This window comes from Lissotriton helveticus, chromosome 2_1, assembly GCF_964261635.1.
Source record: "Lissotriton helveticus chromosome 2_1, aLisHel1.1, whole genome shotgun sequence".
NCBI classification, from domain to species: Eukaryota; Metazoa; Chordata; class Amphibia; order Caudata; family Salamandridae; genus Lissotriton; species Lissotriton helveticus.
The window spans coordinates 791,746,458-791,759,894 of NC_136059.1; positions in this window are offsets into that span (position 1 = coordinate 791,746,458).

Sequence of the window (13,437 nt, forward strand, 5' to 3'; positions counted from 1 at the left end):
ATCATATAATCCGTACAGTTCTCAATGTTTACATTCCAAATTAAAAAACAAGAAACAGAAAGAAAACATTCGTCGACGCAGCGTTTCGGTGAATTTTCTACTATATACACCTTCTTCAGGACTGTTTTCTACAAGAAATGATATTTACAATTAATATTAACAACCATTGTTGGTGACCACATGTTTGTTGACATCTGCAAGTATAACATAATTGATTCGTCTGAAATCCTTATGCCTATAACATTGGCATTTTAAGATAGCTTTTTCATATGTTGGTATGTCCTATATGTTAGACAAAAGATATCATATCTGTTCTTTATGATATATCTCCATTAAACGCCCTCTATACAGAATGGGTCTATCGGGTTATGCAAAACATCATCCCTCTATAGATAGTACATTTTGAGCAGTATTTCAAGACAGCATCTATACAGCGACATATTGTCGTGACATACCTCTATAAGCTTAAAAGGTCGAATGTAGATTACGACTTCTATACATGATTTAGAATAACAATTCTTTTATCATTGAATTGTTTGTATTGGTCCAAAGATTGAAGACCTATAGGTAGGAGAAATAGTGCATGAACTTATCAATCTTTATGTTTCTTTAGTAATTATTTATCTCCAAGTTTATCTTTAATAGAGATATACATTTCTTTAAACCTACCCTATAATGAGGGAATATTCAAATTGAACGTCCAACTGTGGGTGCCCCCGAAGTATTTGGAAGTGTATCTATGACACTAGAGATAAATAAAAATACAATATGAAGTCTCTATACATCTGTTTACTATTAAGCAAAATAATTAAAACAGGGGTCCACGTCGACTTGCCTTAAGGTAAAATTGAACCAGACTAAAATATTGATCTGCCGGCACTTCGCTGAAAATGGCGACTGGCCTCGTTTTCTCCCACTCACTTTCTCATTTCCATTCTGAAAGAGATTTTACTTTGAAGATTCCTGTCAGTTGTGCAATGGCATATATAGTTGCCATATTAATAAATCCGTTTAGTGATGTCTTATTAACACACGATATATCTGACTCTCGACAAAGTCATTTTGTATATGACATACCCTGTATATTTATACCTTATTTATCAATAGCGATTCAGGTTATAACCAACTTAGGTTGACCTTGTATTTACAATATTAATTTCATGCGGAGATGGCCAAAATGGGGGGAGAATTACCGCTATGCACAAAATGTGCTGTCTACTTTGTAACGTGGGTTAAGTACATTAGCTAGACCGTCAAGGTCTTAACTTATTACTGGATTAGAGGCAACATCTAATAATCCCGTTATTTTTCTCTAACGCTTACCTTAGACAATTAGGACGGCCTCCCTGCACCCATGCGGATCTCGATCTTCTCCGGAAATAATTCCCTTTGACGTTTCTGTCGTTTATACCGTGTTGCGTCGCGTCAGAGGTCACTGAGAATCACGTGACTTGCCCGCGAGTTATTATTGCTTTTATCCCTTGAAACTAAATTAATCATTCATCTACACATAAACATTAGAAAACCAGATTATCCTTAATAGTCTCCTACTTCAGATTGTAGTATTCACTTCTATATCCTCGCTCATCTATCTTTACATCTATTATTGGCCGCCATTTTGGGTCTGGGTAGTTTTTGATTCTTTTCATTTATTATTAAACAGATTGTATCATCGCTTAAACCTACTTAATTCACATGAATCCAAATACTGTTTCAACCTCTACGACATCCTATTCACAGATAACGAATCCATATTACGATCCAAAATCCGTGAGAACGATTCGTGGGAACGATATAAGTAATATTTACCCACCATCTTGGAACGGGACTGAAAGTCGTCTAATTTCCCCAAATATTTGTTTTTTTCTTCCTTTTAATATACTTCTTAAAAGATCATAATATGGATTCGTTATCTGTGAATAGGATGTCGTACACATAAACATTAGAAAACCAGATTATCCTTAATAGTCTCCTACTTCAGATTGTAGTATTCACTTCTATATCCTCGCTCATCTATCTTTACATCTATTATTGGCCGCCATTTTGGGTCGGGGTAGTATTTGATTCTTTTCATTTATTATTATACAGATTGTATCATCGCTTATACCTACCTACGGCCAATTATAGATGTAAAGATAGATAAGCGAGGATATAGAAGTGAATACTACAATCTGAAGTAGGAGACTATTAAGGATAATCTGGTTTTCTAATGTTTATGTGTAGATGAATGAATAATTTAGTTTGAAGGGATAAAAGCAATAATAACTCGCGGGCAAGTCACGTGATTCTCAGTGACCTCTGACGCGACGCAACACGGTATAAACGACAGAAACGCCAAACGGGAATTATTTCCGGAGAAGATCGAGATCCGCGTGGGTGCAGGGAGGCCGTCCTAATTGTCTAAGGTAAGCGTTAGAGAAAAATAACGGGATTATTAGATGTTGCCTCCAATCCAGTAATAAGTTAAGACCTTGACGGTCTAGCTAATGTACTTAACCCACATTACAAAGTAGACAGCACATTTAGTGCATAGCGGTAATTCTTCCCCCATTTTGGGCATCTCCGCATGAAATTAATATTGTAAATACAAGGTCAACCTAATTTGGTTATAACCTGAATCGCTATTGATAAATAAGGTATAAATATACAGGGTATGTCATATACAAAATGACTATGTCGAGAGTCAGATATATCGTGTGTTAATAAGACATCACTAAACGTATTTATTAATATGGCAACTATATATGCCATTGCACAACTGACAGGAATCTTCAAATTAAAATCTCTTTCAGAATGGAAATGAGAAAGTGAGTGGGAGAAAACGAGGCCAGTCGCCATTTTCAGCGAAGTGCCGGCAGATCAATATTTTAGTCTGGTACAATTTTACCTTAAGGCAAGTCGACGTGGACCCCTGTTTTAATTATTTTGCTTAATAGTAAACAGATGTATAGAGACTTCATATTGTATTTTTATTTATCTCTAGTGTCATAGATACACTTCCAAATACTTTGGTGGCACCCACAGTTGGACGTTCAATTTGAATATTCCCTCATTATAGGGTAGGTTTAAAGAAATGTATATCTCTATTAAAAATAAACTTGGAGATAAATAATTACTAAAGAAACATAAAGATTGATAAGTTCATGCACTGTTTCTCCTACCTATAGGTCTTCAATCTTTGGACCAATACAAACAATTCAATGATAAAAGAATTGTTATTCTAAATCATGTATAGAAGTCGTAATCTACATTCGACCTTTTAAGTTTATAGAGGTATGTCATGACAATATATCGCTGTATAGATGCTGAATTGAAATACTGCTCAAAATGTACTATCTATAGAGGGATGATGTTTTGCATAACCCGATAGACCCATTCTGTATAGAGGGCGTTTAATGGAGATATATCATAAAGAACAGATATGATATCTTTTGTCTAACATATAGGACATACCAACATATGAAAAAGCTATCTTAAAATGCCAATGTTATAGGCATAAGGATTTCAGACAAATCAATTATGTTATACTCGCAGATGTCAACAAACATGTGGTCACCAACAATGGTTGTTAATATTAATTGTAAATATCATTTCTTGTAGAAAACAGTCCTGAAGAAGGTGTATATAGTAGAAAATTCACCGAAACGCTGCGTCGACGAATGTTTTCTTTCTGTTTCTTGTTTTTTAATTTGGAATGTAAACATTGAGAACTGTACTGATTATATGATTGTTGTGATTTTTAATATGTTTTTATATGTGAAATTTTAAAAGACACTATGAACCTGATGCATGAGATGATATAATAAAATATGTTTATGTTTTTACTCTTAGAGTAATTCGTGCTGTTATTTACGATTTATTGTTGGTGTGACCCTTGACAAAATTTCATCTGTTTGTATAAAATATCTGAATTGCTGTTAACCAATAGATGAGCTAACAGTCATCTGCCCCTGTAGAGATACACCTCTAAGAATAGATCTTGAGGGACGTTTACTTACTTTTGCGCTTACTTACCCTGTCCCTATTGTAAAATAGTAGGGTGTCTCCTTTTTTGTTTGATAAATCTTAAAGAGACTGCCCAATAGTATAACCGAAAATGTGGGACCCCCCAGCCTCCCCTAATCCTAGGTAAAGTACACCATTTAAGAGATCTTCTGGCTCTCCGATAGCCCCAGAAAAATCTGGAGATAATTCTATCTAGTTTACTAAAAAAAAACAGAAGGGAACAATAAAGGTATAGTGCGAAACAAGTAAAGAAATTTAGGGAATGTCATGATTTTCAGTACGTTGGTACGACCGTACAGAGATAAATGCTAATTATTCAGTCTCACCAGGGTCCTATTCACTGTGTCTAACAAGGGGTCTGTATTAAGTTGCACAATATCTTCAACTTTGGCTGATATTATTACACCAAGATATGATGCTTCAGACGAGATCATCATACCATCCGGTCTGCCCTTAGTAGAGTGAAACACCTGGGTTTTCGAAATATTCAATTTATATCCAGACGATTCACCAAATTCTTGGGCTAGTTCTATAATTTTAGGTAACGCCGATTGAATGTTAGAAGTGACAATCGCAACGTTATCGGCATATGCGAAAACTTTGTATTCTACTTGATGAATTTTAACAGGAGGAATGGCGACTTCTTTTGTTAATCTATTCAAATAAGGATCAATATATAACGCGAATAACAAGGGGGAGAAAGGACACCCTTGCCTTGTCCCCCATGTTATCATTAGAGATTCAGAAGTCTCAGTAGCGACCCGGATAATTGCTTTAGGATTGGAGTATAGCACCCTTATTGTATTTATATATTCAATAGGAAATCCTTTCCATATCAGAACAGACCACAGGAATACCCAGTCGACCCTATCAAATGCTTTTTCTGCATCCAGTAGGGTTAGTCCGACTGGGGATCCTGCGCCCAATCTAGCAGGGCGATAAGTAGTCTGACATGGTCAGTTGTGTCTCTTTTTTTAATAAAACCATGTTGAAACTTGGAAACCAGAATGGGCATAAAATCCTCTAGCCTATTGGCGAGAATCTTGGAAAAGATCTTGCTATCCGCTGTTATGAGAGAAATTGGCCTGTATGATCCTAATTCAGTACCATCTTTGCCTTTTTCCCTAAACACAATTATGGTGGCCAAAGACCAAGAATCAGGTGGGTGACCCTGAAAAGCCTGTTTGTACAACTTGAGTAATTCTGGTTTCAGAACATTACGAAAAGTGCGATAAAATTCCAGTGGTATACTGTCGGGACCCATCGCTTTACCCAAAGCAAGACCTAAGATAGCTGATTCGATCTCCTCCCAAGCGATGGGGACAGCTAGTATCGCCTTATCGCTTTCTGAAAGTGCAAGCTTATCCAGGCTATTTAAGTATGCCGATACATCACTTGCCATACCTGGACAGTCATTTGACTTATTATATAATAAGTAATAAAATTCACGAAACGCCTTTAAGATCCCAGCTTTAGATTCCTGAATTACTCCATTTTGATCTATAATCCTTATAATATCATTAGAAGCGGCTTTTTGTCTGAGTCTTTGTGCTAGCATTCTGCCCGTTTGTTCATTTAACTCGTAGCATTCAGTCTTATATTGATTGTATTTAAGTGCTAACTAATCAGCTATGTAAGAATACACACCGGCGCGCTCGATGGTTAGAGCACGTTGAGCATCTTCTATACCATAACCTGTTTTAATATTAGAAGCAAGTTTTATTTCTGCCTTCATCAGTTTATCTAATTCTTGTTTAAATTTATTTAGCTTATTTTTCTGTAAAAAATTGGAGTAGCTGATGGTTTCCCCCCTAATGATTGACTTAAAGGCGTCCCAGACTATTTGGACCGAAGCCGTCTCATTATTACGTGCAAAAAACTCAATAATAATTTTGGACATATTTTGTAGGTAGTCCTCATCTAACAGCAGTTTTCTTTGAAATGACCACTGTCAGCTAAATTTTTTGTGTTGAGAGACTAATTGCATTTCTAAAATAACAGGGTTATGGTCAGAAACTAATTGTGGCTTTATATCAATATTTACTTTCTCTAGAAGTTCTGAAGAGATAAAAAAAAATCTAAACGCACAACTTTTTGGTGTGGAGCCGAAAAAAAAGTAGAACCAGACTCTAGTGGTTGCAACCTATTCCACACATCAATCAGACTATTCCCCAGAACAAGTTCTCTGAGGGCTTTATAAGTCTTAGTCTTACGTCCATTATAGCTCCAAGTTGTCCTAATATTGATATCAGCATCAATATGCACGTTTAAATCACCACAAAAAATTATAGGTTGACACCAGGTGGCAAGCTCTAGGTTAACTGCATTCAATACCTCACTATCATCTAAATTTGGCGCTGTCTTACACCCCACACCCCTCCACCCACCACAAACCCACCACCACCCCCTAACCTGTAACCACCCCCCCACCCTGCCCACCAATCCCATCAAATGAGGCATTGGGACCATTAGTCCCTGGGAATCCTAGGTGCCCCTCTGCTCCTTTTAAGGTTGGAAAAAAGAGAAATATTATAAAGAAAAACATGTTTTTTTCCAATTGCTGGTGATCATTAAGAGCGAGCTCAGACTAAGGGGAATGGAAAACCACTATGGCATTAAGAGATTTTTTTTTTTTTCCCGTCCCGGGTAGGAAAATAATATAAACAATAGACACAAGATTGTTAGATACATATAACCATTCTATAGTGACATCAGATACTCCTTGGACATTATTTCTGAAACAAAAAATGTTGTTTGTCCTTTAATAGTTACTTTTAGCTTTGCCGGGTTTTGAAGATACACAGTAGCTCCTTTCTCTTGAAAGCCAGCAATAAGTTGGCGCATATGCCAACGTTTCGAAACAGTGGCAGGGCAAAAATCTGGCCGTACGAAAAAACTACAGCCCTTTGCTGACCTCAATTTGTCGGGCCTAGCCAGGCCGAAAACCGCCTCCCTAGCCAGAAAATTGTTAATACAGGCTAGAATTGCTCTAGGTCGTTTAATCTCCGATTGTTTTGGTTTCCTCAGTAAAAAGGGGAAGCGGTGTGCCCGTTCAATGACAGTGGGCCAATCCCAAGAGGTGAGTTCTGGAAATGCGTCTTGAAAAAGATCACACACACATTTCCGTACTTCAAGCCCCCCCATTTCTTCCGGGACCCCTAAGATACGCAAATTACTCCTTCGTGCTTGATTTTCTAATTCAGTAAGTTTAAAGGTTATGTCGTCCCGTTGAGCTTTGATAGCATTAAGTTCTGTTTTTTGCGCAGCTACAACGTCCTCTAGCGTAGATATTCTTGATTCAGCCTCTGTAACTCTGGAGGAGATGTCTGAGCAGATCTTAGTAACTCGTCTGACAGTGTTTTGAACCTTCCTGCATGTAGCTTGTGTGCGAGAGATTTCAATTTTTGTTTCTGCCCGATGAGCAACCATCGTAATATAAATCATGTCTAATGTCACTTCTGAGACATTATGTGGCTCATGGAACTGACTGGTATTAGAGTTCACCACTTGCATTTCAGCTTCCATCCTTGCCCCCCCCCCCACGCCTCTGGTGTTTTACCCTTTGAGCTGGATTTCCTAGCTTTGTGCCTCCTGATAGTTATGAATGACGTTGGCGAAATTTTGCTTGCTCTGGAATCCTCATCTATGCTGCTATCATCTGGATAGTCTTCCCGAGCCTTGTCAATACTCTCAACTGAAGAATGATCTGACATGGTGTAAAAGTTATCCGCCGCCTCTTGGGAAGCTAATGAATCGGAGCATACAACATCAATCGCCAGGGGTATTGTTGTCTCCTCAGTGATCTCACTAGACTCAACAGGGTCGGAAAGGTTCAAACCTGGAGTCGATTGAACTCCAACTCCCATAATGCACCCACTCGGATTCATTATAGCTTTGTCATTAACCGCCGGTTGCTCTCCCATCCCGGTAACAACTGGTGGTGTAATAGCATCATCATTACCTTGAATTCCAACTCCAACTCCCACAATGCTCCCACTCTGGCTTTTCTCGGCGTTTTCACAGATTAATATAGGAGTTTCAGGAGCAGTGGAATCTATTGGTACAGTAATGACTTGATCACCCTGAGATTGCTGACACGATAGCACATCCTTAGTGGGCTCTTGTGGATTAGTACGCATCGCCTGTTTGCCAAACATTTCGGGAAGCGTTAGGGTTGTGGAGGTTACATTTTTCTTGCGCTCACCTCCTTTTTTAGAATTTGACTCCATCTCTGGCTGCAATCCGCTCGACTGAGTTTTTTCAACCACGGCTGCCTCCTCAGCAACCACCTTCGTTTTACAGATTCTGGTGACTGGAGCTTTCACAGGAGTTTTCGGCGGCGTCCTCGACCGTGAGCTGGTTCCTCCGCACAAATATGCTGACACTCAGAGGGAAAAGGGAAGCAACCGCCAAACGGATATTCGGGGAAAGCCAGAGCAAAAGAGGACGACAATCATGGAGCAGTGAGAGGTCAACGCTCCCCGGTCTTTACAGGATACAGCCGCCGGTCGTGAGTAACGAGTAGATAAGAGCCGACGGTGTACCGCACAGCCATAAAGCCACACAGCTGCATGTCCATCAATGCTCAAATCGGGTATCACTCTGAGCTTCTCACAGGACGAATTCCGGCATTTAGAACGATGGTATAACACCAGAAATTTTCTCCTCTTCCTTCCAGCCAAGGAGCAGAGAGCAGGCACCTCACTCGGCCACTACAGCGGCCGCCATCTTGCCTTCACACTATCAGTGTGTGCTTTTTGTTGTGATTGAATTTATATAGCGCTTACCACCATGATAAGGTGTTGAAGGGACAGATATGTAAAAAATTGCATTATGTCCAGTCTGGTTATTACTAAAATCTAAATTTTGGAAGCACCGTTTTCATCTTAAACCTCTTTGCATATTTTGTAGCAGTCTATCTTATACTGTGTGTAATGCAAGTTAAATAGAATGACTTATCTATTCACAGTGCTTTCTGTCACAGCCTGTGACCTTGTAGCACTAAAATTTTACAAGTCACTATTCTCTGCTGCACCTAGCAAGATTTATTTCTGTGGCTCTCTGGTTATACATTGACCTCTGCAGTCATTAACAAATAGAAGTTTCATAATGTACTACAGAGCATTTCCCACTGAGTGACAACTTTTTAGTTTATTTTTCATTTAAGCAGCGCTTTTTTTTATATGTAACTACCTGACAGCAAAAGACCCAAAAAACAGACAGAATATATTTTTTAGCCACACCTATGGCCCTGCCCCAACGCTCACTGATACCACTCCATTGCATGCAGCATCACAGTACCCGTAAAAAAAATGTCACAACAAATGTTATTGTTGACAGACAAAAAGAGCCCAGAGAAAGTCAAGGGCAAAGCATCACATATACAATATGACAAAGATAAGGATGTCAACTTTTTACAATGAGACCCTCAGAAACATGGGGCAGAATGTGTAGAAAAAGAATGTTGCAAACCAAAAATAAAGGTGTCACCTGATCTACATATCCCACAATTACACGAGTCAAATATCAATAGAACAGTGCGTGCACAGCCAGGCCTAGAGCCTGTATCCAACATGAAATCACCAGGTAGATCTTCAATGTTCCATGCAGGAGGAACTGGTTCAAGGAAAAGACCACGATAATGGCCCACCGCTTCCATATGTTCGGGTATTTCTGAGGGCAACCGCGTGCCTTAAAAATTGAATTTCTAGTCCCATAGAGAAGTCAAGGCCACACTTCCAGGCCCCAACCGAGGGTGGGAATGTTGCCTTCCATGCCCTGGGAACATCGCGCTTAGCAAGGGTAAGACCTAAGAATAGCAGATGCCGTTTGTACCTGTTCCCTCCGATTTCGTCAGTGGTATAAAGCATGGTTAAGCGTGGCGAATGTGGGATTTCCCACCCCAGGACCTCGGAAAGGCAGGTCAGCACCCCACTCCAGAATCGTGACATGGCTGTGCATTCCCAGACCCTGTGGAGGAAGGGCACCGTGCCCTCTGCAGAGTTACAACTGGGCAAGAGGGAGAAGTGATCATCGCAGCGCGCCAAAGCTGATACTGGGTAAAGTATGCCCTATGGAGGTATTTGAATTGTATGAGTCGAAGACGTGCTGCTATGGCCGTGCCGCATGGGGATTCTAAGGCCTCCAACCAGTCATCTTCATCTAAGGGACCCAAGCCACTCTGCCAGGCTTCCCTGGTCCTATGGAGAGTATCGTGGCAATGCACTTCGACCGCAGCTTATGACGAACATAACCGTATCTTTAGCCCCTGAAGTTTTGGTATTAGTTGATGTCAGTGACGGATCCTTCTGAGGGACAGTAACTTTCATCAGGCTTCTGGTGGGCTCTGTAGGAATATGACGTGTGATAGCTCACTCCATCTGCATGTATCTCAGTGAACCTCAGAAAGCATCCCTAATTAACACCATACCTTCCTATAAATTACAGCAAGGAAACTCTTGTTTGCTGTTTATACCACGCCATCTGTTCTAGATATTATTACTGTACGGTAGTCTTTTAAATTAAAATGTGACGTGGATTGAAAGGCAGATTTGTTCAGAGAAGAAGGAACATCGTCTGTTACCATCGCCTCAACCCAGACCCGCCCTTTCCGCCCGCCTCATTTGCAGCATCATGCATATATCAGCGGCACTCACGTGAGTCAGCACAAATCCCCTTCCATCCCACCGCGAGCATTGCTCAATGTTTGATCATAAGACACGGACGCACTTAATATGCCAATCCGAGGGAAATGAAAGCCAGGGCGGCGCTTCTTCCGGGGCAGACTGACGTCTCCCGGTCACGGGCAGAGCTTTCTCATCAATAACCCTCTCCAGCACGCTTCCGACCCAGCTATCTCGTGTAACATATATCTTTAGGTAGACGTATATGATCAATAGAACAGAGCATTATTGATGGGGCCTTTGCTTACACTGAAAGCAAATCGATCGTTTCAGTTATCTGAGGTAACAAATACGCAGATAGTTGCTGAATGTGGAAGGTCCAACAATGGATTCTTTTAAATGCTCTTCTTCTCAAGAGACGAGTTGGCTGATTTAAAGTGTTAGTGTGGAAACAACAAAGGTATGATCTGATCAGTAGGAACACGAGAACGTGTTAAAAGCCATAGCCTTGGACACCACATTCTTATCTGCGTCCCACAACCCAACAAGCATTTGCAAGGCAATAGGTCTCGCATCTGCGAGAGTTTAAGCTATTGGCATTGTACATGACAATGCCTTTTATTTATCTGTTTTGATAATTAACACATAAATAAAAGGTATTGTCATTTATGATGCAATAGCTCAAACTCCAAATGCGAGACCTCGGACTCCATTGTCCTGGGCTGCTTGGAAAGTGAAGAAAAAGCGCACGGAGCGCTGAATGTTGCAGGAAAGCATGTTGTGCCTGCAGTAGGAGAAACGCATTAAAGAAAATAGTACTTACAAACTAAATAAGACATACCATGTAACGCAACTAGTCACCAACTATGGACCAGGAGTGGGAGAGGTGAAACCCCTATGAATTGGAGTTACACAACCAGCATAGTTGATGCTCTGGTTGTCCACCTGGGAGCAGCCACGGAACAACCCATGGGGAGTCATATTATACAACTAACCGGAGTATCTGCTCTGGGGGTCCATCCGGAGCAGCATAGAAGCAACCAATAGAAATATGCATTATACAGTCAGTTAAAGTATATGTTCTGGGACTCTACCAAGAAGTATTATAGGAGTATTCCTGAAGAATAGACGCTATGCAACCAGTCAGCAAATATGTTTGGGGGCTAGCTAGGAGTGGGAGAGGTGCAACCCGTACAAATGGGCGTTGTAAAACTAGCCATAGTTCATGCTCTGGCTGTCTACCCAGGAGCAGCCCATTGAAATGTACATTGTACAAGTAGCCAAAGTATCTGCTTTGGGGGTCCACCCATTCTATCCTCTGGGAAGGTAGCATTAGAGGAGCAACCTGTGGAGAAGGACATTTATACCGTGTTGAGTTCAATATCTCTGTGCTGAAAGCAGTCCCAGATATCATCGGGGAAGTTCTCACTCCTCTGTTTGCCTCCATATTCAATAATGGTCAGTTCCCAAGCCTCTGGAAGACAGCCTCCATCCTGCCTCTACTTGAAAAGTCTAATTTGGACCCCACAGACCCGAGTAATTATAGACCTATCTCTCGTCTTCCCTTCCCGGGCAAGATGATTGAGAAGGCCATGAATGGTCAACTTAGTTGGTTCCTTCAGTCCAATTCCCTGCTTGACACCACACAGTTTGGATTTCGTCCGGAACACAGTACCGAGCTGGCGTTAATAAAATCTACGGATGAGATTAGAGAGGCTTTAGATCAGGGTGGGGCTGCCATACCCATTATGCTGGACCTCTCGGCCACATTTGATACGGTCAATCACAAAGTTCTGATAGACCGGTTATTGGCGGTAGGAGTCCGTGGCAAGGCTTGGGACCTTTTGGAATCTTTTCTGGCCAACAGAATACAAATAGTGGATCTTGGCAGTGACAGCTCTAAGCCTTTTTCTCTTCCCTGTGGAGTTCCACGGGGCTCTTCGCTTAGACCAACTCTATTTAATGTGTATGTTGCCCCGTTGGCACTTCTGATTAGATCCTTTGGTTTCCAGCTAACCTCATACACCGACGATACACAAATTGTGCTATCCATTCAAAAAGGCACTGAGGCAGAGACCAGTTTAAAGTGCCACAACTGGTATGGGAGCCGAATGATTATAACACGGCACAGATCTGTTGGGCGACCCTAGGTAACATGATTGCGAAAAGGGACATTGCGCAGTTATGGGGTTCTCACAGACCGCCCACAATATCGGCTTGGAAGGAAAACATGGACTGGTGCATGTTCAGAGAAAAGACAGTGTACTTGTCACGGGGTAGACCCAAGAAATGGAGCAGAATTTGGTCTCAATGGAATACTTATCGTGGGAATGTATGTACTCCCCCTCAGGACTTTACCCTTAACATCTCCTTGTCTCCCTAGATGACATTCCAAGTCTTCACACGTTAATTATACATTCTGCACGGTTTCCTCGCTGCCCCCCCCGTAATTGATGTTTAATGTATTGTATGCTTAAGTTATAGAACTAATCCCTGTGACCTCATGTTTCCCAAAAGTGACTCTTGCCTTGTGAAGTGTACTATGTTGTTTGTTTTTTGATTTTCAATAAAAACTTTAAAAAAAAAAAAAGTGCCACAACTGTATGCAGGCAATTGCTGCTTGGATGGCGTCAAACTGCCTGAAACTTAATGCGGGGAAAACAGGGTCCATGATGCAAGCAACTCGCCGTGAATTCAGCATTACCATAAGTACACGGCAATAACCTACTTATTTAAACATAAGCAGCAATGGAAAAGATGCGCGCACCATAATTCAGAGTCGCTGATGAGCTTCAGTAGAGTTCTTTGT